Below are 24322 nucleotides of genomic sequence, written 5' to 3' on the forward strand. Positions count from 1 at the left end.
GTTGTGACAATCCTCTCTCTGTCTTTAAAGGGTATCTCTAAAAAGATCATTCTGATGCCTTCCATAAATTCTACATTGAAGAACAGAATTCCCATTGGTTGAGAAAATCAAAGAACTTCCTTAGAAAAATTTTGGGAAATAGGAGATAGGTAAAGAAAACTTATTTCACATCATTTATTTACCCTTCCTTCTCCTATCAACCTCTGTTAGGTTAGATGAAGGTGACAAATTATTAAATCTCTATTGCCCTTTCTTCTTTCCTATAAAGTGGATGCTTCTGGAGAACAGAAAAGAAAATTTCGGCACTTAGGGGAAAATTGAAGCCTGTATCAGCACCTCAGCATGCTGAATCTTGACCATTTTGGAATTGTACCTGTCTCATCTTTGAACAGAGCCAAGAGGCTTACTGTTTATTGTGTTTGAGAATTTTTCAGCTGGTATCTTAAACCACAAGAAAGAAGAGTGGGGTTGTCTGTGAGAAAGCCTAGGAAAAGAAAACCAAACTACAGCTTTGGATGGAATTTAAAGCTCAATGATTTAGTCCCTGGATAGCTGGAGATCTCTCTTACAATTTGTTTTTCCCATGTTAGGATGTTGTGAAAAGTATAGGGAAAGTGAGGACAGAATAAAAGATGCTAGAAGGCAAGGAACTGGAATTAAAGGAAAAAATTGACAGCAGCTTTAAAATTCATAGGATTATAAAATTAAGAGCTATAAGGGATTTTAGGGATCATCTAATCTAACCTTTTTATTTTTTTACAGATAAGGAAGCTGTGACTCAGAGAGAGGGAAATGATCTTCCCAACTTCATTCAGGTATTAAGTTGCAGAGTCCCAGGTCTTATGATATCAGATGTAATGCTTTCTCCCCTAATTTAATGGTGGTCTGACTGACAGTGACTGGAGAGACCAAGGTCATTATGAGATTTTTTTGTATTATAAATATGAACATCAGAAAGCATTATTAATAGTTATAACATAATTATTAATAATCATTTCTTGAAGATAAGATCAAGGTAATAAGTCTATTTTAAAGAACTGTTTTCTTAATTACATGCAAAAATAATTCTTAAACATTCATTTTTTATAATTTAAAAAAATACAAATTCCCTACCTCTCTTTACTCTTCCCTCCTTGTAAAGGTAAGCACTTTGGTATAAATTATACATATGCAGTCATACAACAAAACATATTAGGCATGTTGCAAATGAGAACACAGACTCACCCCCACCCATTCATAAAAGATTGAAATAAAGTTTTAAAAGTATTCTTTGAACTGCATTTAGACTCTGTCTCTTTGTCTGGAGTAGATAGCATTTTTCATTGTAAGTCCATCAGATTGCTGAGAATAGCTAAGTCATTCACAATCGATCATTATTACAACATTGCTATTATTATATACAATGATCTTAAGGCTCTGCTTACTTCACTTTGCATCAGTTCATATAAGTCTTTTCAGGTTTTTCTGAAATCATCCTAGTCATCATTTCTTATAACATTATAGTATTCCATCACAATCATATACTATAACTCGTTCAATCTTTCCCAATTGATGGGTATTCCTTCAATTTTCCAATTCTTTGCCATTATAGGAAGAGCTGATATAAATATTTTTGCACATAAAGGTCTTTTTCCTTTTTCTTTGATATCTTTGGGGTTAGAAACCTAGTAGTGGTATTGCTAGGTTGAAAGGTATGCACAGTTTTATAGTTCTTTGGGCATATTTCCAAACTGCTCTCCAGAGTGGTTGAATCAGTTCACAAATTCAGCAAAATTGCATTAGTGTTCCAATTTTTCTGCAACCACTTTTTGATTTCTTCTTCTGAAAACTGCCTGTTCATATCTTTTGGCCATTTATCATTTGAAGAATGATTTATGTCCTCATAAATTTGACTCATTTCTCTTTAATTTTGAGAAATGAGGTCTTTATTCAAAAAACTTGTGGTAAAATTTTTCTCCCTTTTCTCCCTTTCCCACTTTCCTTCTAATCTTGGCTGCATTGGTTTTATTTCTGCAAAACCTTTTTAATTTAATGTAATCAAAATGATCCACCTTACATCTTATAATCTTACATGTATCTCTTGTTGGTCATAAGTTCTGTTATAAATCTTCATATTTATTCTTGGTGCTTTTCTCTGCTTGCCCTCCACTGAAAGCCCAGAGAAGCTGTGACTTAGGTATAGTCACACAGTACTTGACTGGGATGTAAACTTGAATTGACTGTGCAATCTCCCCTTATCTAGATTTTGACTTGAATCTTAAAAAGATCTTAAAAAGTCAAGTAAACAAGAATTTATTAAGCACTTACTATGTACCAGGTGCTATACTAAGTTCTATGTTAAACAACAAATAATCTCTTTCCCTCAATTCTTTTAAATACACACACACACACACACACACACACACAATTCACATGTGAACTTTAGCCCTGGGAATCCATCTGGGTAAAACAAGAAAGAACTTTATTTAATAAAGAATCCCAACAGCTTATTAACATCTTGGCTAAATTGCAGCTTCGAGTACGCATGATAGAAAATATCTGTTTTCTGTTTTTGTTTTTTTGTATTGCAATTCTGAAGAGAAGGAAGAGGAGAAGGAGGAAAATGAGGAGGAGCAGGAGCAGGAGTGGCTGAGGGCACTTAAACTATTTAGATTCCCTTTCCTGCTCCCCAAACCCAACTTTTTCTATAGTGAGAGGTCTTTGGGAACAGTGATGATGCTTTAACTGTTAACACAATTGAAGAAAGCGCTTTTCTTTGAGTGCTCTTAATATCTAATCTTCATCTCTTTTGCTGCAATGTCTTCTCATTGAGCCTTTTCTAGAAATAGAAGAATGTTTTTGAACAAGGACAATGAAGGCATTTGTTTTGTTGCATACATATTTGTCCCATATTTGTTGTTTTTTTCCTTTAGATTCCAGTTGATGGGTGGTTAGAGAGAGAGAGTAAATGTTTTTTAATCAAAAATTAAATTATTTTTTAAAAATAGGACTATAGAAAGAGACTTGAAAGATTATGTGGACATTTTCATACAAATAGAACAGAAAAAGAGGATTGATTATATGTAAAACTTTAAAGATCATGAAGCTCAATTCTACTGATAACAAAAAAGTTTTATTGATTACTAGCCTTAATATCAAAGTCATTTTTGGAAATACTCTTCTTTCACTGCCTCCTACCCCTCCACTGAGCTTGATTTTAACAAAGAAAACAGCTAAGCAAAAACATCTAATACAGGGATCTTTTTGGACAATATAGTCAAACCCTGTCATTTGACAGATAAGAAAATTGAGGAAGATGCCGAGGAAAGTAAATTACCCAAGATCCCAAAGAGAGTGGTCATCAAGGTTGAAGCAGAACTCAAGCTTGTTACAAATCTACTCGGTAACAAGTACAAACTTATATACATGGAAAAAAAAAAAAAAAAAAGGGATAAAACAAAAGGCCGGAAGTAAGTCCAGTTACAGAACCAGAGATTCTAAGAGCTAGAAGGGATCTCAAGGGTCCTCTACATCCTCTACTTGTGGGCATAGTTTAGTTGTGATCCAAGTAACCCAACAAGTGGTCATCCAGATTCTGCTTAAATATTTCCCCAAAGTGGAAAAGCTATTACTTTTGGAAGTAACCCATTCTATTTTTTTTATTATAGTTTTTTATTTACAAGACATATGATGGGTAATTTTTCAGCATTGAAAGTTGCAAAACCTTTTGTTCCAACTTTTTCCCTCCTTCCCCCTCCCCTCTTCCCCAGATGGCAGGTTGACCAATAACATGTTAAATATGTCAAAGTATAAGTTAAATACAATATATGTGTACATGTCCATACAGTTATTTTGTTGCACAAAAATAATTGGACTTTGAAATAGTGTACAATTAACCTGTGAAGGAAATCCAAAATGCAGGCGGACAAAAATAGGGGGATTGGAAATTCTATGCAGTGGTTCATAGTCATCTCCCAGAGTTCTTTTGCTGGGTATAGCTGGTTCAGTTCATTATTGCTCTATTGGAACTGATTTGGTTCATCTCATTGTTGAAGAGGGCCATGTCCATCAGAATTGATCATATAGTATTGTTGTTGTATATAGTATAATGTTGTTGTATATAGTATAATGATATCCTGGTCCTGCTCACTTCACTCAGCAGTAGTTCATGTAAGTCTCTCCAGGCCTTTCTGAAAAGTTTGATAACTTTTTGAGCATATTTCCAAATCGTTCTCCAGAATTAGCCCATTCTATTTTGAGACAACTTTAATGAATAGGAAGCTTTCCTTACATAATCTTACTCCATCTCTAATTTCTTTCCTCTTCTCTTAATTCTGCCTCTTGAGACAAAGTAGAACAACTATAACTCCCCTACACACATACGTATGAAATTCCTTCATACCTGAAGACAGCTAACATCTTTCCAAAAGTCCTGAGCTGGAAGTCATGGCCTAAAATTTCAGTTCCACCTCTTCCAACTGACTAGATGTATGACCTTTGGCAAATTAATTTGCTTCTCCAGATCTTATCTTCCTCATTTATAAAATAAAGGGTTGGATTAGTTCACTTCTGATGTATCTTCCTTATATAAATCTATGACTCTGATACTATTTTCTTTTTTCCAGGCTCAATATCCCTAATTCCTTCAAACAATTCTCATTTGTATGACATGTTTTCTAGTTAACTCACTATTCTAATTGATAAGTTCTATTTTCTAAAATATAGTCCTAGAACTGAATAAAGCACCATAAATATGGCCTGACCAAGGCAAAATATGGTAGAGCAATTGCTTCCCTTATTCTGAACTTCCTGCCTCTCAATGCTCAAATATCATTACCTTTGTAAACCACCATATTTGCTTACTAAACCCCATAGGTCTGTTTTATAAGAGTTCTCTAGCTATTCCTTCCCCATCCGCTATTTATGGAATTGATTTTGGATCCCACAGAATTTTCTGTTTATCCATATTAAATGCCTTCATGGTTTGGCCCATTGTTTTAACCTATAAAGATATTTTTGAATCTGGATGGTCATTCAATAGATAAGCTGTCTCTCAGAGCTTTGATAATCATGTGAATATATTTATATTGTTCCAAAGGAGCACTTCTTTGGGAGGAAACGAATATTTGGGAAGTGACAAGAAATACAAAAATAGTATCAACAAAATACTAAAATACATAGAAGAAAACAAATGGTTCAAGATGGGGACACAAACACTATAGTTTTATTGCTATCATGTTAAATTTAATATGCACTTTTAAAAATGAAAATGTTTAATGGAAGTTTGTGGTTTCAATTGCAATCTTTTTGGTTCTTAAATGTTGGAATCTTTACATTTGTCAATGATTAAGTTCATACTTAAAAAAAAAAAAAACAATCCAAAACTACTGACAAGCAGCCCATCTATGCCTTGATCCAATTAAGACTCAGGGCTCTGAGTGACATTTATTGTGTGATCTTAGGCAAGTGTCTTCCTCTCCCAGTATTAGAGTCACTCTTCTTCCAGGTCATAGGTTCAGCAAGCATTTATTAAAAGCACTTAGAGTGATCAAGGAGCCATGGTAAGATCTGGAAGTACAAAGGGGAAAAAAAAAAAAAGAAGGCAGTCTTTATCCTCAAAGAGCTTATATAGAGATTAATGACCTGAACATGGAATCAGGAAGCCCAGAGTTTAAATCTGGTCTCACTAGCTGTGTGACCCTAGGCAAGTCATTTAACTCAATCAACTTTAGTTTCCTCATCTGTAAAACTGGGATGACAATAATAACAGCACTTACCTTAGAGGATTGTGGTGAGGATAAAATGAGATAATATTTTTAAAGGGTCTTGCAAATCTTTAAGCACTCTAAAAACATGAACTGTTGCTATTTTTCAAGCTTAACATTCATTTATGAGGGGGGGTTGTTTGACTGTGACCAATTTATTTCTAACAGAATGACTCTTGCGAAGAGCTTTCTCTTTAATTCCTGAAATCTTTTGGGAAGGAGAGGTCCACAGATAGATGAAGAGGAGCAAAGAGCATGAGAAATCATGGAGATGCCAATGAACATGCTGGGTGGTAGTTTGGTATCTATATAGAGCAGCCATTGGCTCTGTTGGAACAGAAAGTCAACATTGCAGGTTGTTTTTTGTTTTGTTTAGACAGTGTAAACACTGAGCACTCTCACAGGAGGAACCTTATGGATATTAGGGAGTTCCTAAAATTTCTTGAAAAAGATAGGGATAATATCTTTTTATACAGAATCCCCTCTACCCCCTGACATTCTATCTTGGTGCCCTCCTCTACCCTCCTTCTCCTTCCTTTTAGCTGCTTCTTTTCTCACTTTTTCCAATCTCTTCCCTCTCCCTGAATGTTCCCACAGTCTGTGTCCCTATCATCCAAATATCCCTCCAGTCCCTGCCTCTTTTCCCCAGTGACCTCCCAGCCTTTGCTGTGTAAGTGATGAACTATCCCAGTTTAACAAAGTAGGGTCAATTGGGTTCTGCCTTGATACTCCTTCCATCCTCCATAGCTCTGACTATCCTCAAGGTCCTTTGGGAACAGCTCCAATGCCTGTGAACCAGCTGAAGGATATAGTCCCATTCTCAGAAGACAATTTATAGCTGTGAGTCAAGGATCGAATTTTAATGAAGTTGAAAAAGTAGGTTAATGGGCTGTGGCTATTTTTTTCTCCCCCTCTCTTCCTTGCCCACTTCCCCACCCTTGTGTTGATAAATGTTACTTCTTTAAGTGAGTACCAGGAAGAAGTAGTTCTAGATCCCACAGATATGTTTTACCCATTCTTCCATCTCCCAGCCAGGACCAGCCTTCATCAGACACTTACTTGAGAATTTATCCTAGAGTTAAAGTCATTCACCAAAATGTCCAGTTATCTTCAGATAATCTTGCAGATTCTTGCATGCCTTCCTGTTGAGTTTTCCAAAATGGCTAATCCTAATCCCCCATGCTGGAAACTTCTCTGGAGCCAAGCTAATGGGAAGAAGGCCCAGGAAAGGAAAAATGTATTCCAAAAGTTGGATTAGTAAAAGTTTGAAGGAAAGTTGAGAAGAAGATTTAGAGTCTTAAGAGGATCAAGGCAGGAGCACCTGTGAATTCTGGTCTTTCATCCTAAAGATAGTAATGAATTGGTCTCTTTTTGAAATGGAATTGTCAAGTGACAAAAGGATAAGTGAAATAAACCCAAGAAGGCATGGCAGCTGGCATTTTTCTGAAAGACTCAGTTATACAGTGATACTTGTGTTCTCATATCCTTTTATAGTCTGCAAAATAATTTTCCCACAACAACTTATTATTTACTAGCATTTTGGTCTTTCTCATTTTACATGTACCACAAAGGAGTCTCATGTGAAGGAATCACCTGGGAGGTAGCAAAGTGATTAGATGAACCCACATCTCCTGGCTCCATGTCTTGCACTCTATACTCTCTTCCTACTACCCCTCTGTCCCAGCCTTCAAAAATCTTTTATCAATAATGGTACTCTTACAATTATCTCTAATTAATTTTCTCCCCAGTTTAGAACTACCCCCACCCCACCTCACCCACCCAAATCTGCTTCTCTCAATTACCATTTTTTATTTTATCCCAATTCTGGGCCTTTCTTAAACTTCCTCTGTTCAGCCTTCAACAACTTCATCCTACATTCCCCTCCCTATTCCCCCCTTTTCCCACCTTCTCCAGGCTTCTGTGATTGACCTGCTTCCCTTCTGAAATGATCATCCTGGTTTGCTATAATTGTTGCTTCTCTTTCTGGCTCTCTGAGCCCCATATCAGATTTGAAGGTACGGGGGTACATGGCCTTCACCTCTGAGACACAACTCAACTCTGGCAGAAGCAAGATGTACACCATATTTTGGGAGGGCATTGAGAGATAGACTCAAAACATGCTGTAAGCATAGGTATAGGAGACACACAAAGATCCCAAGTTTGATTCCATTGGTTCCCACCACTGCTCCTTTTCCTCTGCAATGCAATTTCATCTGTGATCTCCCTCAAGAGTAAGGCTTCTTGTCCCTCTATTCTCTTGACCCAGTGTTCTATCAAATAAGATTGTCAGCACAGAGCATAATGGGAAGGAAATACCAAGAATGGGGTCAAAGGATCTAAGACTTGGCTGCTCTCTTTTTTGGTCTCAGCTTTCTCCCCCAGACATTCTAAAAATCATCCATCCCAGAAAATTCTGACTCTAGCACCACTCTAGCATGAGCCTGCCAGAACAAATGTCATCTAATCCAGATGAATGCTACATCTCAACTAGAAAACCACCTAGCTTGCAACAACATAATAACAAAGAGCCAAGAGCAGTCCTACAATGAAAGTCCCAAAGATGCAATACGTAATACCCAGTCCTGAGTTCAAGCTACTTTTTATTATTCTAAGTAAGAAGGACAAGGCTGACTACGGGACATGTATCTTAAAGAAAGATGAATAGAGATTTAAACACATGTCCTGTGCTCTTCTAGTCCTGGTGTTGCCACCAACTCTTGAAATTATCTTGGCCTCTCTCTGGACTCAGTTTCCTTATCTGTCAAACAAAGGGGCTGAATTCTAATATTCCCACACTTCCATTCTCAACTGAAACACGGTGTTTAGTTCAAGGACTCAACCTTTTTGTATGCCTTAGACCCCTTTGGCAGTCTGGTGAAACCTGTGGAACCCTGCTCAGAATAATATATTTAAATCAATAAAATAAACTACAGGAGATTACAAAAAAGGGAAAGAAGAGAACATGTATTTTTTAAAGTACCTATTATGTGCCAGATACTGTATTAAGAACTTAGAAATATTAACTTATTTGATCTTCACAACAGCTCTGAGAGATAGATGCTATTATTATTCTTTTTTTTTACAGTTGAAGAAACTGAGGCAGACAGGTTAAGGGACTTTAGCAGTAGTTTTAGTAAATGTTTGAAGCTGATTTTGAACTCATATCTTCCTAACTCCAAGTCCAGAAGCCAATTATATTGAAATATAGTTACAAAGCAAGTTTCTAGCCTCTACATTAAGAATTCTTGCTTTGGAGAATCTCAAGGCAGTGGTTTTTCTTTTAATCCAACAAGAAACCCAGATAAATCCAGCTGTAGAGTGAGGGGTTAGAGGGCAAGTAGTTGTGGAGATGGTGAAAAGGGATGAGAAAGACTAGAACCATTTTCTGAATATTAACTAATTAATTAAATAAAAATTAAGCACAGAGCTATAACTAGCAATATTTATACCTGGGTCAAGTATCATGGTGGGGAAAACTTACTTGCATTTGAGGATAGGGGCAGGGGAGAAGCACACTCCAGGGTGGTGACATTACTCTATGAATTTTATTTTTTTTAGGTTCTACCACAGTTCCTATCACTTTACCCAGAAAACCATGTCTTGTAACAACAACAAAAGGCTTAAAAATATAAAATGTGTGTGTGTTTCCATATGAGTCATATTGGGAAAGAAAAATCAGAACAAAAGGGAAAAACCATGAGAAAGAAAAAAGGTGAAAATAGTGTGTTGATCCACATTTAGTTTCTGGATGCAGATGGTGTTTTTCATCCAGATTTTTTTGGAATTGCCTTGGATCACGGAATTACTGAGAAGAAACAAGTATATCATAGTTGATCATCACACAATAAAAGATTTTTAAATTTTATTTATTTATTTAGCTGAGGCAGTTGGGGTTAAGTGACTTGCCCAGGGTCACACAGCTGGGAAATGTTAATATTAAAATAATTAAATGTGTCTTGAGGCTGGATTTGAACTCAGGTCCTCCTGACTTCAGAGCTGGTGCTCTATCCACTGCATCACCTAGCTGTCCTAAAATATATATTTTTTAAAAAGCATTTTTGTAATAAAACATATTACTTGAGTTTGACACTACACAAAATCCCATACCTATAGATTCTGTGCTTAAAAAAAAAAAAAAAGGAAAGTACATTTTCTTATCTCTTCTGTGGGGACAAATTTTGTCATGAGTTTAGTGTTTCACTTTATTATTCTTGTTCTTTTCATTGGCACTATTTTAATCATTGTATATCTTGTTTTTCTAGTTCTGCTTACCTCCCCCTGCCTCGGTTCAAATATCTTCCCATTCTTTCAATTCTTCATTTTGTAGTTGCTGTGGTTATTGTTGTTCAGTCTGTAATTCCATTTGGGAGTTTCTTAGCAAAGATATTGAAATGGTTTGCCATTTCTTTCTCCAGCTCATTTTATACATAAGGAAACTGAAACAAATAGTTAAGTGTCCAATAAGTGTTTGAACTCAGATCTTTCTGAGTCCAGACCTGGCTCTCTATCCATTACCCCACATAGTTACCCTAAATTATTCATAGTTACTATTTATTATTACATAGTGATATTCTGTTACATTCATGGATCACAGTTTGTTTAATAATTTCTCAATCAATAGGCATCTTCTTTGTTCTGATTTCTTTGTTACCACAAAAAGTGTTGCAATGACTATTTTATTATTCCTGGCACTTTTTCTTCCATCTTTGACTTCCTTGTATTATATTTCTAGAAGGAATCCTCTAAATTTTTTGGACCAGAATAAAGCCCTGGCAGAAGTGCCCAAGTTACAACTCTGAATAAGTGTTTATTGTTTGCAGAGCACTTGGAGCAAAGTGCTTAATGAGATGTAAGGTGTAGACACATTCAATAGTTTTATGGAATTTATTAGCAAGAATAAGGCATCAATATAGATGTTGCTAGGAGAGTAGTGATAATGGTGAGGTTCATGTGTAAAAGAGGGTGTTTTTTAAATGTGGCTTGAAGGGAGGCAGAGTAGATAGATATCTCTCAACTCCTCTCCCATCCTTTTCTAAGGGAGATTTTAATTTCTTCCGGAAAGGAAGCTTGAGGTCAGTGGCTACTTTCTGTTTTTCTCAGAGAGAGAGAGAGGGGGAACTGGGCTAGAAATATATCAATCTACTCTCCAAAATTTTATTTTATTTTTTAGGTCATACATGTACATCCTTTTTTTATACATATTTCAATATTAGGTTGAAAGAGAAGAATCATAACAAAAGAGAAAAACCATGAGAAAAGAAAAAAAAAAAAAAAGATGAAAATAGTGTGTGTTGATCCACATTCAGTCTCCATAGATCTCTCTTTGGCACAGATATTTCCCACCCAATGTTTATTGGGATCACTTTTTGGATCACTGAGTTGCTGAGAAGAATCAAGTCTTTCACGTTGATCATCACAAAATCTTGTTGGTGTATACAATGGTTTCCTAGTTCTGCTTGCCTCATTCAGCATCAATTCATGTTAAGTCTTTCCTGGCTTTTTTATAGAACAATACTATTCCATTATTTTCATATACCATAATTTATTCAATCATTACCTGATTGATGGGTATTTACTTAGTTTCCCATTCTTTGCCACCACAAAAAGAGCTATTACAAACATTTGTGCACATGTGGGTTCTTTTCCCTCTTTTATGATCTCTTTGGGATACAGACCCGGTAAAGGTACTGTTGGATCAAAGGGTATGCACAGTTTTATAACTCTTTGGACATAGTTCCAAATTGTCTCCAGAATGGTCTCCTAAATATTTTTAATCTAGGTGATACAATCAGGTTTGAGCTAACTTTTAATAGCTTTGTCATTTTGGAGGGAAAGGGAGACCCCAAATTCTATATCCAAGGCTTGACCTCTTTCCCCACCCAAATACCAGTTCCACAATGAACACACATAGCAAATAGCAACGAAAAGTAATTTCTTTAAATCAGAGCAAAAAATAAATCAGAAAATATACATAAGAGAATATGTTCCAGACAATGTAGAATGAAGGAGTTCTCCTTTTGGGAGCACCTCAGTTCAACAGAGAGAGATGGTCCTAGATTTTACCCAAGGGAAAATTCCCCAGAGTCTCTAGAATGACATACTTGGAATAGGGACATAATGGAGCATGCTTATTCCTCTTATGCCTTTCCAGAGTCTTTTAAAAAAATAATTAAAAAAAATTTAAAACATATGCATAGTTTTCATCATTCACCCTTGAAAAACCTTGTGTTCCAATTTTTTTCTCCTTCCCTTTTTCTTCCCCTCTCTCCCCTCTCCTTGGTAGCAAGTAATCCAATATATATTTAAACATGTACAATTTTTCCATACATATTTCCAAAATTATGCTGTACAAGAAAACTCAGATTTAAAAAATAGAAACAAAATGCAAACAAACAACAATCAAAAAAGTGAAATACTATGTTGAGATCCACATTCCATCCCCTCAGCCTTCTCTTGAATGCAGATGGCTCTCTTCATCACAAGACCATTGAAATTGTCCTGAATCACTTCATTGTTGAAAAGATCTGTGTCCATTAGGATTGATCCTTCTATAATCCTGCTATTGCTGTGCACAATGTTCTCTTGGTTCTGCTCACTTCACTTAATATCACTTCATGTAAGTCTCTCCAGCCCTCTATGAGATCATCCTATTCATCATTTCTTATAGAACAATAATATTCCATAACATTCATATACCTTAACTTATTTAGCTATTCTCCAACTGATGGGCATCCTCTTAGTTTCTAGTTCCTTGCCACTACAAAAAGGGCTGCTGCAAACATTTTTGCACACATGGGTCCTTTCTCCTTTTTTTTTTTTTTTTTTTTTTTTTTATGATTTCTTTGGGATATAGGCCCAGTAGAGATACTGTTGGATCAAAGAGTATGCACAGTTTGATAAGCCCTTTAGACATAGTTCCATGTTGCTCTCCAGAATGACTGGGTCAGTTCACAATTCCACCAACAATGTATTAATGCTCCAGTTTTCCCACATTCCCCCCAACATTTATCAGTATCTTTTCCTGCCATCTTAGCCAATCTGAGAGGTGTGTAGTGGTACCTCAGAGTTGTCTTAATTCACACTGATCAATAGTGATTTAGAGCATTTTTTCACATGATTAGAAATGATTTTAATTTCTTCTGAAAATTATCCATTCATATCGTTTGACCATTTATCAATTAGAGAATGGCTTGTATCCAGAATCTTCTCTTTTAGCAGCCTGAAGTGAAGTTGGTCTCTTCTGTCTTTTCTCTGAAAAGCTGACTTGAAGACTCTTGCTTGGAGAGCCCCCCTCAAAGGAGGACCTGAGAAGGCAGGAACTCATTCACCTTTCACTGATTCTACCCCACCATTCACACAGGGCAAGGCATTCATCTCTATCTATAGAGAGAGTTCTATACCAATAGATTTTGGGAAAGGGGTTACAACTGTAATATATAATACTGATGTGTGCTTATGCGAGTGACTCAGCTCATAAGTGTATTAAAGAAGGACAAAACAAAGTATTGCATCCTCTGGTAGCAAGCATCATGATAAAACCTCAGGAGAATCTCCCAGAGAAAATTGTGAGATAGATGAGCAAAGATAACACCTGTGGGCTCTGAAGAACCCATAATCCAGTGCTGTAGAGAAAAGAACACAGCAGAGTTAGTTCTGAAACTGGAAAGACCTGGATTCAAGAGGTTTGATACTGAACAGGATAGTTAAGTAGTTGATGCTTTATGCAAGTTTCTAAGACCTGAATATTGAAGGAAGGGAGCAGGGGGAAGAAACTTGCACATGGAAAATTATAGAATTGCTGGCAGGTGAGAGAAAGGCATACAGACACACCCAAAGGTGGTGATGTCATTTTCTTCTTAATCTATTTTAGTTTATATCATAATTCCCATCCCTTATAACCTTATAACAAAGCCAGCCTTTTTTTTTGGGGGGGGGGGCAATATAACACTGATCACCTGAGTTTGACACCATACACTAAATCCCATACCTATAGTTTCTCTACAAAGAAGATAGGGAAGTGAATTTTCTTATCTCTTCTCTGAAGACAAGCTTTGTCTCATTTTAGCATCTGGTCATTACAGATTTGTAAAAGATTAAAATGCAAAGAACAGCAGATAGGCTTTCTATTCCTTCTCCCCTAATCCTCTAGGAGAGAAGGAATTTACTCACCTGGAAGTTCCATATATTGAGGAAATCAAAAAGCCAATCCCTAACATTAGAGATTAAGAAACTATGGTTTGAAATTGGAACTATGCCCCCCCCAAATCACTAAGCTGTGTATCTCCTTTCCTATAGCAATATTAGACCTATATTCCAGAGAAATCAAAAAAAGAGGAAAAGGGGCTGAGAGAGAGTAAGTAGGTGGAATAGATAGATCAAGGGACTGGGAATGGAAACAAGTATAATTTGATTCTTGACTCAGACACTTGTTATTTGTGAAACCTTGAGCAAATCGTATTTTCTCAGTTTACCTCAGTTTTTTCATCAGTTAAATGAGGATCATAATGGTACCTACTTCCCAGAGTTATTATAATTATCAAATGAGATGTTAAAGTACTTTGCAAAAGTGTTTTATAAATGTCATTTTGGTATGATTATGACTATTACCATATGTACAAAAATATCTGTAGCAACTGTTTTTGTTAAGACAAAGAACTGCAAAGGGTGAATGTCTAAATAAATTGTAATAAATGAAAGTAATGGAATATTAATGCACCAGAAGAAATGACAAAAGACAATTTCAGAGAAATCAGGAAAGACTTGTATGAACTGATGCAAAGTGAAGCAAGCAGAACTGGAAAAATATGCAATGATTATAACATTATAAAGGAAAAGAACAATGACAAGACTAACAAATGAAATACTTTGAAATATAGAAGCAGAGAGATAAGAAGACACTCCCCTTGCTTCTTTGAAGAAGCAGGTGATTATGATTGTGGAACACTGCATATAGCAGACTTTTGGTTGTGTTGGTTAGTATTGCTGAACTATTTTCTCCCTCTTTTTATACCTTGTTATTAGGAATGGTTCTCTGGAAAGGGGAAGAGAAGGATAAATTGGTATATGTAAGCAACATTAAAACAAAAGATATTAATAAAATTTTATTTTAAAAATATGCCATATTCTCTGTGTTACCACCTTCCCCATTCAGCTCACAAGGTAGCTCTCTCAGGATAACTTCCATATTCAAGACATTGTGTGGGTCCACACTTGTAAAATTATAGCCCAAGAGCCCCATCAATGTGTTTCCTTTTCAGTAATCAGCCAAAGGATACATTAACTCAAAAAAACAAAAAGTCATTTACTAAACCAAAGTAGCCAGAATAGTAACAATAAACTATCTTCCTCATAAATCTAGGATACACTTTCTCACAAATACAGCATCAACAGAAAGAGTAGGTACTCTTGTAGAGCACAAAAATAGAGAGGGAACACATCCCAGACAATATACCCCATCTGTTCTCACTCTGCTCTGGATCTGGGTTCTGAAACTTTGGGGTCAGTTGATATATTGACCTAAAGCCCTGCTGTACATTTTTGGGATCATTTGGGCTCACAGCCTAGGACAAGCAGGGGTCTCAGCTCTGGGCCTCCAATTTCCCAAGTAGCATCCTAGTAGCATGCCCCAGGTTCTCCACTCTTCTTACTGACTTGACCCCACAGCCGTACTCTGCTCTGGGCTTCTGCTACAAGTTGGCACTTTGCAAAATGCAGAAGAAACAAAAGGGGGGGGAAGGGAATTCTTTCTACAAAATTCATTGCCTCTATTCTCTTCAGTTGACTGACTTCAGCTCTGACTCTGAAGCTATATTATTTTGCTTTTCCATTCTCATCTGGGCTGTTTGAGCCCACAGGCTACAGAGTTGTCTCTGTCAACACTTCCTGCCCCTTTCATATTCAAATGGACCAGTCTGTATATGAAAGAGGCACTCCCTTACATGCCTTCGCCTCTTTCACTCAACAATTTCCTCTAGTGGATTTGAAGGATTCAATTGATCTAGGCTTCCCAAATGGATATTTGGGACTCTCACTCTCACTACATATAGATGTACACGTATAGAGACTAATACTGTTTTGTAAGGGCCTCTGCTCGCATCCCACAGTATGCTGCACCCTAAATCACCTGCTTTTGACTATACCTAACCTTTGGCTCTGCTCTGTTATTACTTAATTCATAGGGTCACTGTGAGAATAAAATGAAATGATGGGTGTAAAAAGAGGTCGTAAAATGACAGGATTAAGAGGCAAAGGGGACCGTAGAGACCACCTAACCCAACCCCTCCATTTTACAGAAGAGGAAACAGCTGCAGTGTGTGGGGAGTCACCTGGCTGTGTTCGGAGGTCCTCGGAAGCTTATTTGACACTGAGAGGGGAGGGAGAGCAGCCCATGGCCACGTGGGTCAGTACCTGGGGTTTGGCCCACCCCACACAGGGGTGGGCAGGATCTGAGACTGGGGGCTGTAGGGAGGGATGTGGAATGAAGAGACGGTGTGGCTCAGAGCTGGAGCGCAGCAATTATGAGGGAGGATTTATGTCCCTTTGCCTTTAATCGGAAACTCCGTGTCAAGAAGAAAAATCTGCACTGTCCTAGGGCCGGGCTTCCTGCTTTATCATTATTATTGGAAGAAGGTTGGTTTGGAAACTTAAAGAAAAGTAGGGTTGGTGGGAGCTACTGGGGGAGGGGGAAGATATCAGGGCAGTATGGGGGGTCTGCCAGATGTTCATCCTGAACTGAAAAGGGGAACAGTGGGCTGAAGGGGCTGAGGGGACTCTGAGCAGGGAGCATGAGCATGGCTGGAAAAATCTGGTGGGAAAGGGGCAAGAGGAAGAAAGAGATGAGGTGAGGAAGAAGGGCAAGGACTCAATTTATACTTGTGATAGAAGGAAGGACTGGAGGACACTGTGGGAAAGATTGGAGGGGTGGGACAGGACTGGAGGGCACAGGGACTAAAGGGACTCTAGGAAAAGGGAAAAGATATCTGGATGCCAGGGGGAGAGGGACAGGGATAGGGAACTTTGAACATGGGGCAGGAGACTGGCAGTTGTAGAGGAGAGGATCAGAGTCAACTCTGAAAGCTGTTGGAACCAAGTTGAAGCTTTGGAAGAACCCACCAAGCTGAAAAGGCCAGGTTCAAGTACAGACCTGATAATGAACTTTCCCTCACTTTTATCAGCCTAGCTAAGTTCAAAGAAATTTCTCATCAAGTAATGTTTCTCTTTTTTTTGGGGGGGGGAATGGAGAGGGAGGGACACAGAGAGGAAGACTGGAGCATGCTTCAGGGAGATGGACAGAGGTTGAGGACCACTTCATAAAATGGGGCAGGGCTTGAAGACACTGGGGAGAGGGACTGAAGCTGAGAACAATAGAGAGGAAGCAGCAGGATTGGAACACCTGGGGAAGGGCAAAGAATGAGGGAACACTGGGGTGGAGAGGGAAAGAGAAGGGAGAACACTGGAGAAAGGACAGAGACTGAGAGGACCTAGGAGAGAGGGAGAGGGAGAGGGAGAGGGAGAGGGAGAGAGAGAGAGAGAGAGAGAGAGAGAGAGAGAGAGAGAGAGAGAGAGAGAGAGAGAGAGAGAGAGAGAGAGAGAGAGAGAGAGAGAGAGAGAGAGAGAGAGGAGACAGAGAGAGAGAGAGAGAGGAGACAGAGAGATGGAGAGAGAGAGAGAGAGAGAGAGAGAGAGAGAGAGAGAGAGAGAGAGAGAGAGAGAGAGAGAGAGAGAGAGAGAGAGAGAGAGAGAGAGAGAAGGCAAGGGTTGAGGTAACACTAAAAAAGAGAGGCCAGGGACCAGAGGGCATTGTGGGAGAATGGTAGGGGACCGGAGGATGCTAGGCTAAAAAGGAAGCAGTCCAGGGATGGAGGGGATTCTGTGGACAGAGGGCAGAGAGGCTAGGATATACTTGAGAGGATGAGGTAGGGCTGAACATCACTGTTGGGGCAGAGGCATACTGAGGAAGGACAAGGGTTGAGGGAACATGAGGGAGAAAGGAAGGAACTGGAGAAACACTATAGGAGAGGAAGGTGGGGAAGATGAGGGAACTAAAGAGAGATGAGCCAAGAACAAGGTGGGATACTGATTGAAAAGGGCAGTAGGATCCTTACTAGATCACTCAGTCCTTTTCCTACATCTGTATATGTGATTCTCATCTAGTCCTTGGCTCCCCATTCACCCTCACTATGCAGAGGTGAAAGGGATTAGTATGATAATGTCTTGTCCCTTTCCTTGAAAGAACTCTAAAAATCGGTAGATCTTGGTTTCCCATAATGCCCTGACTGCTTCCCAGTGTAAAAGCTGCTTATCCCTAAACTGGTATGGAATGGAAAGCTTAGTGGTAGGGACTGGAGTGTGATTAGTGACCAGCTAAGAAGAATAGCAGAATCCAAAGCTTTCAAGCTCAGGGAAAAGCACAGGGTTTCTGGAGTAGAGTCGGAGAGATCAGAAAATCCCTGGGCTGGAAAATCTAGAGATTTTATCAGCCAGATCCTTGGAGTTAGTATGCAGGGTACAGTTATAATAGAGACTTGAAGGTACTTACTAGTTCAAGTGACTTAAAGTCCTTTCTTCTTGAAGCAATTGGGGTTGTGACTTACCTATGGTTACACAGCTGGTAATTATTTGAGACTGGATTTGAATTCAGGATCTCCTGCCTGGAGGGCAGGTGCTCTATCAACTGCACCATCCAGCTATCCCTTAAAGTCCTTTTTAGTCTTGTTTCCTTACGTATTGTATCTAGAAATCTCTACTGGGGTCTAGCCTTCATCCTTTCAACTGCATTTCATGAAAACTATGGCTTCTTAACCCTAACCTTGTACCACACAAGAAGAAGATACTAATGCTGACTTTAATACCTTAAAAATTTGTGATTTTGTGGAAATATGTATAGAAGAATTGCACATATTTAACATATATTGGATTGCTTAGGGAAGGGGGTGGAAGGAGTGGGGAGAGGAATTTGGAACATGGGGTTTTACAGATTGAATGTTGAAAATTTTCTTTGTGTGTATTTTGAAAATAAAAAGCTATTATTAAGAAAAAAAGATTTGTGATTTCATTAATAAGGGGAGAGACACCCCCGCTAACTGAGATTACAATATTTTTGTGACCTTAATAGATAACCTTTAGAAAAAAATCTTTTTTTTAGAGTCAGTTTTTACCCTCACTCTCCACATACTGCCCCCCCCCAAAAAAAAAGAAGCATTACTTGATGAGAACCTCTTTGAACTTGGCTAAGCTGATAAAAATGAGGGAAAGTTCATCACCAGGTCTGTACTTGAATCTGGCCCTTCCAGCTTGGTAGGACCTGCCAAAGCTTCAGTGTGGTTCACATAGCTTTCAGGGTTACTCTGAGCCATGATAAGGCCTCCAAGCAGAATTTTAATGGGAGATAACTATCATAGTTTGTACAGAGAGCATCAGAACCATACACTGTGCACAACTATGTCTAAATATAGCATTTTAAATAACATGCTATGCTTTTCACATACTTTTTTTTTTTTTTTTTTAAAAGAAATAGGCTTCATCATCTAATGAGGTATTTAGGGGAGTATATCTCCGTTTTACAGATAGGAAAACTGTTTCAAGAAGATTAAGACACTTGCCCAAGATCATGCACTTAATCAGCAATAGACCCAGGATTAGACTCCAAATCCAAAACTTTATGTCTTTTTTTTTTTTTTAAACCAACAAATTAAAAAAAAAAAATAATGATCCTTTTTTTATTTGTCAAAATACATACAAAGATAGCCAAAACTTTTTCCCATGGTGAGACCGAGTAATAACTTTTGAGTTAGAAATAGTTCTTCAGTTCCTAACTCCCTAGTTTAGGGAATAACTGGTGGCCCAGAGTCAGGATGGACTTGAATTTAAATCCTGCCTCCCCTGTTGATTAGCTGTATGATCCTGGGTAATTCATTCAACCTCCGTTTACCTCAGTTTCCTCAGCTGTATCCGATGAGATTATATTCATAAAAACATTTCGTATAGTTCCCTGTCACTTAGCAAGTGCTATGTTTAATCTTTCCTCCTTACCTCCTTCCTCCCCTCTAGTTCTCTCTCCTCTGGTTTAAGGGTAGGGGGTGGGGGAGGTGTGGAGAAATAGCCCCATTCTCATCTTCTCCCAGGGAGCGGGATGGTAACAGAGGAGAGACTAGTGGTAGTTGTTGGAGTCTGCTGGAAGCCTGGGTTGTGCCCATCCTGGCTCGCCTTCTCCCTTTCTTGGCTGGGAAGTTTTATAGTCTCTTATGAGCAATTTCTGTCCATATATCACCGGAGATATATGGCCAGGCAAATATTAGGGATCCGAGCAGAGGTTTTAAGAGGTGAGGTTTATTACTGCTGAAAGAAATCATGATAGACAGCCTGCTGGGACTCGCCTTCTCTCCCGTTGGCCAGACGGGGGCAGCACCGACTGGGGTTCGGGGAGATATCACCTTCCCTAGAGTCCCGGCACCTGGCCAGCCTCTGGTCATCCCCGCAGACTGCATTAGACCCATTTTGGGGAAAGGGGTTTGCAGAAAAGGAAAGCGGGAAAGGTACAGAGGAGCTTCTACTCCACTCTTCTGCTTTTCCAGAAGGGCCTCTCCAAGGCCAGAGAGGGCCGATAATTTGCCCTTGCTCACACAGCTAGCACCCCAAGCCTCCTGTGTTAAGTTCCACATTTCCCCCGCCTAGGCCGGCTCTGATCACTAGGGATTACTTTCCGTCTCTTGAAAAAGGGAAGCTGGTTTCTGGGAGGAGTAGGGCAGGACAGAACGGATTATCCTCTTCCAGCCTCCGGGGATGTACAGCTGGTTCGGAGGGAAAGGTTGTTGGGTTTTTTTTAAGGAATTTGTAACCCCTTTCTTCCCGCTTTCAAAATTCAAGGTGTATCCGGATTGGAAGGAAACACCAGGCAAGGCCTTCTCCAAACCTGTAGTGAGATTCTTGTCTTTTTCTGGAGTCTTGAAAGCAGAAGGACAGGACTGGGTAGGGCGCTGATTCTGCTGTCCCAAAACAAGACAATAATTAGATCAGGTGCCCGCGCCTTCCCCCCTCCCCAAACTTTCCTCAGACTGCCCTAGGGAGGAAAATGACCCCGGAAGAATGATTGGCGGCCTCTTCTGCCCATCCCAGAGGCGTAGCCCTTTGGTACCTGCCCCCTTTTGGGCCACTAGGTGTGTGGATGGCTAGGAGGTGGGAAAGGTGGAGCGTGGAATGGGATACAGCCGTGAGTATTGCTGCTCTTGGCATATGGTGAGAAGATGTCTCGGGGAATCCTCGGTTCCTGATTTAAAGGGCTCCGACAGCTTTATGGTGCCTCCTCGAGTGAGCCCCGACGTTAGCCGTTTAACTTTTTAGCGTCGTTTACGGCTGAAGCTCGGGCAGGCGGGCCCCTCGGCCCCAGAGGCAGCAGCACTAAATCAGGACACTCTGAGGCCCCGATAAATAATTTTTACAGGGCACGCAGCCCATAGATCACCAATGGGGGTGGGGGGAGAGAGGCTGAGATATTTCAACCGATTGTCATATGTGACTATCCCACACGTGGCTGGTGCCCTGAACGTGGCAGTCAATTGAATAGCTATAGTCACCTTTCAGGGCCTTGTGTGAATGGGGTGCATGCATGTAGAGATGTGTGAAGGTGCATGTGGCTGTGTGTATATGCGTAGATGTGTGTGAAGTGCAACATGTATGTATATATGTATACCTACTTCCACATGCATGCAGATGTGTGAATTGCATGTATGTGTGCATGTAGATGTGTGGAGTGCGAGTACATGTGCCTGGCATTTAGGGCAAAGAAATGTTGCCAAGGATAGCCTCCCATCTGGCAGGTTAACCAGAAGTCTTTCCTTCAAATGGTCTTCTCCAGCGTCCTCACTGGCAGAGTGTGGTTCAAGCAGCATACACTTAAGAGCTGGAAAGGAAATTAGAACTAGCAAATAGGATGGACAGGGGGAAAAAAAAATCAACATGAGTCTTAGAGTCAGGAAAACTAGATTTGAATACTAACTCGAATACCTTAATTATATGATCTTGGCCAATTCATTTAAGTCTTCCAACCTTCAGGTTCCTCATCTGTAAAATGGGACTACTTCCTCCCTTTCAAGCACTTTACAAACTTGAAGCACTATATAAGTGAAAATGATAAGGGATAATCTGGTCAGATGTAAATTATTAAAGGAATTTGGGGAAGGGGAAATGTGTCCAGAAGTGGGGGAGGGGGAGATGAGGGTGGAGGAGCGGAGTGGTAATTGGGGAGAAGGAGAAAGTGACCTCAGAGGCTACAAAGGGCAATTCTTATTTGGGAAAAAAAAAATTTCTTTCCCTACCATTCCTAAGAAATGGTCATCTGGATACTGGGAGACTTCCGGGGAAGCATCTCTTTCTATTTTGGAAGAATTCAAATTGTTAGACAACTGTTCTTTGATGAGGAACATGGGTTAAAAATGCAATAGGAAGGAATGAGACTAGAAACCTCACATAGAATTTAGCGCTTACATGTGGTGATTTCTCTTTTAAGACTCTTGAGTCACATCTAGGCATCTCTTGATCTTATTGCAACCAGCAAGCTGGGAGTCATCACCTTCACTATGTTTGTCTCAAGAATAATGGAGAGACTCAGAAGTGGAGGGAAGATATAGGAGACTGGGACTGGACACTGAGAAAGACAGAGACCACAGTCAAAAGGAAGACAGATGAACAAAGAGAGGCAGAGAGAGAAAGGGAGATGGAGATTCAGAGATCGGGAGAGAGAAGAGGGGATAGATGGATGGGGCCACACAGAAAGGAAGCCTATAAAGAAGGACAGAAGGAAAGAAAGGCAGAGTGTGTACCTGAGTTGGAGAAACGGGCCTATTTTTGCTCTCTTCTGAGGCTTCTGGCTTTGATTGGATCTAGTGTGTATTGGCAGCAACTTTAGTCTGCAACACCCTTCCCCCACCTTCCCTATGGTGCCCTTGCCCCGTCCCCTCATCTGTAAGATCCCAGGATTTGCAGGGACACTTAATCCATATGGAGCTGATTCATTCCCATCTAAATCATCCCCATGAGCTTCCCTAAGAGCCCTCTGATGTGCCAGCTGCTGTTTCTCTCCCTCAGCGATGTCAGACTGGGGTTTGCCAGTAAACAAACCTCAACCACCATCCATCCATCCTTATGTCTGTCCATCAGCCTAGCCAAGATAATCCATCTTTCCTCCTCACCCTCCCCCACCCCCAACCTGTTCCTCTATCTCTCGGTCCATCCATCCATCCTTTCTCCCATGTGCCCATTCACTTAGCCCTCCACTGGCTGCATCTAGAATTTTCAATGTTTTAAACTGGGTGGGTCCTTGAGAGGTTATCTCAGTCATCAACACTTCCCCACTCCCTCCACCCCCTGCCACCCCAGATAAATGGATTTCTTCCATATATATAACTTTTCTGGGGAGATAGCTTTGCAGTATGCTCTGGTTTCTCATTCTAGCATATGACAGCTTTACCTAAAGGGAAGTTCTTCCTTCTGTTTAACCTACATGAGACAATATGTGCTCTATATTAGATTGGGAAATTAAATGTTAGAGCTGGGAGGGACCTTGGAAATTTATCTCATCCGGGGCTCAAGCTACAAAAACAAGTGGCAGGATGGATTTAGCCCATGGTCTGCCAATTCCTGATCTATCTGGTCCAACCTTCTCATTTTACAAGTGAGGAAACTGAGGCACAAAGAAGTTAAAGTGGCGTGTCCAAAGTTATACCTAGATTGTGACTGATCTGGACTCAGGTCAGCTAGCTCACAATCCAGTGATCTTTCCATTGTCCCATGACATGTGAATGTGTGTTGGTTCTGATTATGTCTGATTATGCCTTATACATTGTATTATCCTACAAAGCACAGTATACTTAGCATTAGCAGATTTTTGATGGGACGCTAGTCGTGATCTGTTTTCTTGCATCCATATAGGATTTATTGGCTCACTGTTTCTTCTAAGAGGAATTTGAAGCTGGATAGTTTAGCTGATCCATCATGGGATCATGGGTTCCCAACCTTGTCCGCTTGGGATCCCTTTTTAACATCAGGACCCTCCCTTTTTGATAACAGTGTGTTATTTGGATCGGTTCATTGAGCAGCTTTCGATAAATATATGATTTTCTGATGTCTCACAATAATGCTGTGCTCTTCACAAGGGTCTTTGACCTATAAGTTGGAACCACTAAGCTAAAAAAAACCCCAGTGATTCTCCTCTTGCTTTATTCTGCAGATCAGGTGCCTAAAGGGGCCATCTCTGGGGAGGTGAAGTGAGAAGATCTTGGTTTGAATATCTGCTGAACTACTTGTTAAGTGTGTAGCCTTTATTACTACTAAAACTTTATCTTGCCATTGAACCCAGATGACTGTGGAGGGGAAAGTGAGGCAGGTGACCTCCCTCACTTCAATCCAATACTTGCCTGTCATGGCACCTCCTCCCTAATGTCATGGTCTTCTTTGAGATGGAAGGACAAACTATTTAGATAACTAGGTTTTTTGCAGAACTTTCTGATTGGCCAAAACATGTTACAAATAGTATTTCATTTGATCTTCACATTAACTCTGAGAAATAGGCACTACTGTATCCC

The 24322-nt window shown here is 39.6% G+C and overlaps 1 long non-coding RNA gene across 2 annotated transcripts in view; it reads left to right on the plus strand.

The window, feature by feature from the left end:
- LOC141544232 (uncharacterized) overlaps positions 1-14745 on the plus strand; it is a 56047-nt gene extending 41302 nt beyond the window's left edge. For both annotated transcript variants that reach the window (XR_012482563.1, XR_012482564.1), the window contains 2 exons: positions 763-815; positions 12963-14745. This is a non-coding gene — a long non-coding RNA (uncharacterized LOC141544232). The remainder of the gene's footprint in view (positions 1-762; positions 816-12962) is intronic.
- The last annotated feature ends 9577 nt before the right edge of the window (positions 14746-24322 follow it).

Source organism: Sminthopsis crassicaudata, chromosome 5 (assembly GCF_048593235.1).
Source record: "Sminthopsis crassicaudata isolate SCR6 chromosome 5, ASM4859323v1, whole genome shotgun sequence".
NCBI lineage: Eukaryota > Metazoa > Chordata > Mammalia > Dasyuromorphia > Dasyuridae > Sminthopsis > Sminthopsis crassicaudata.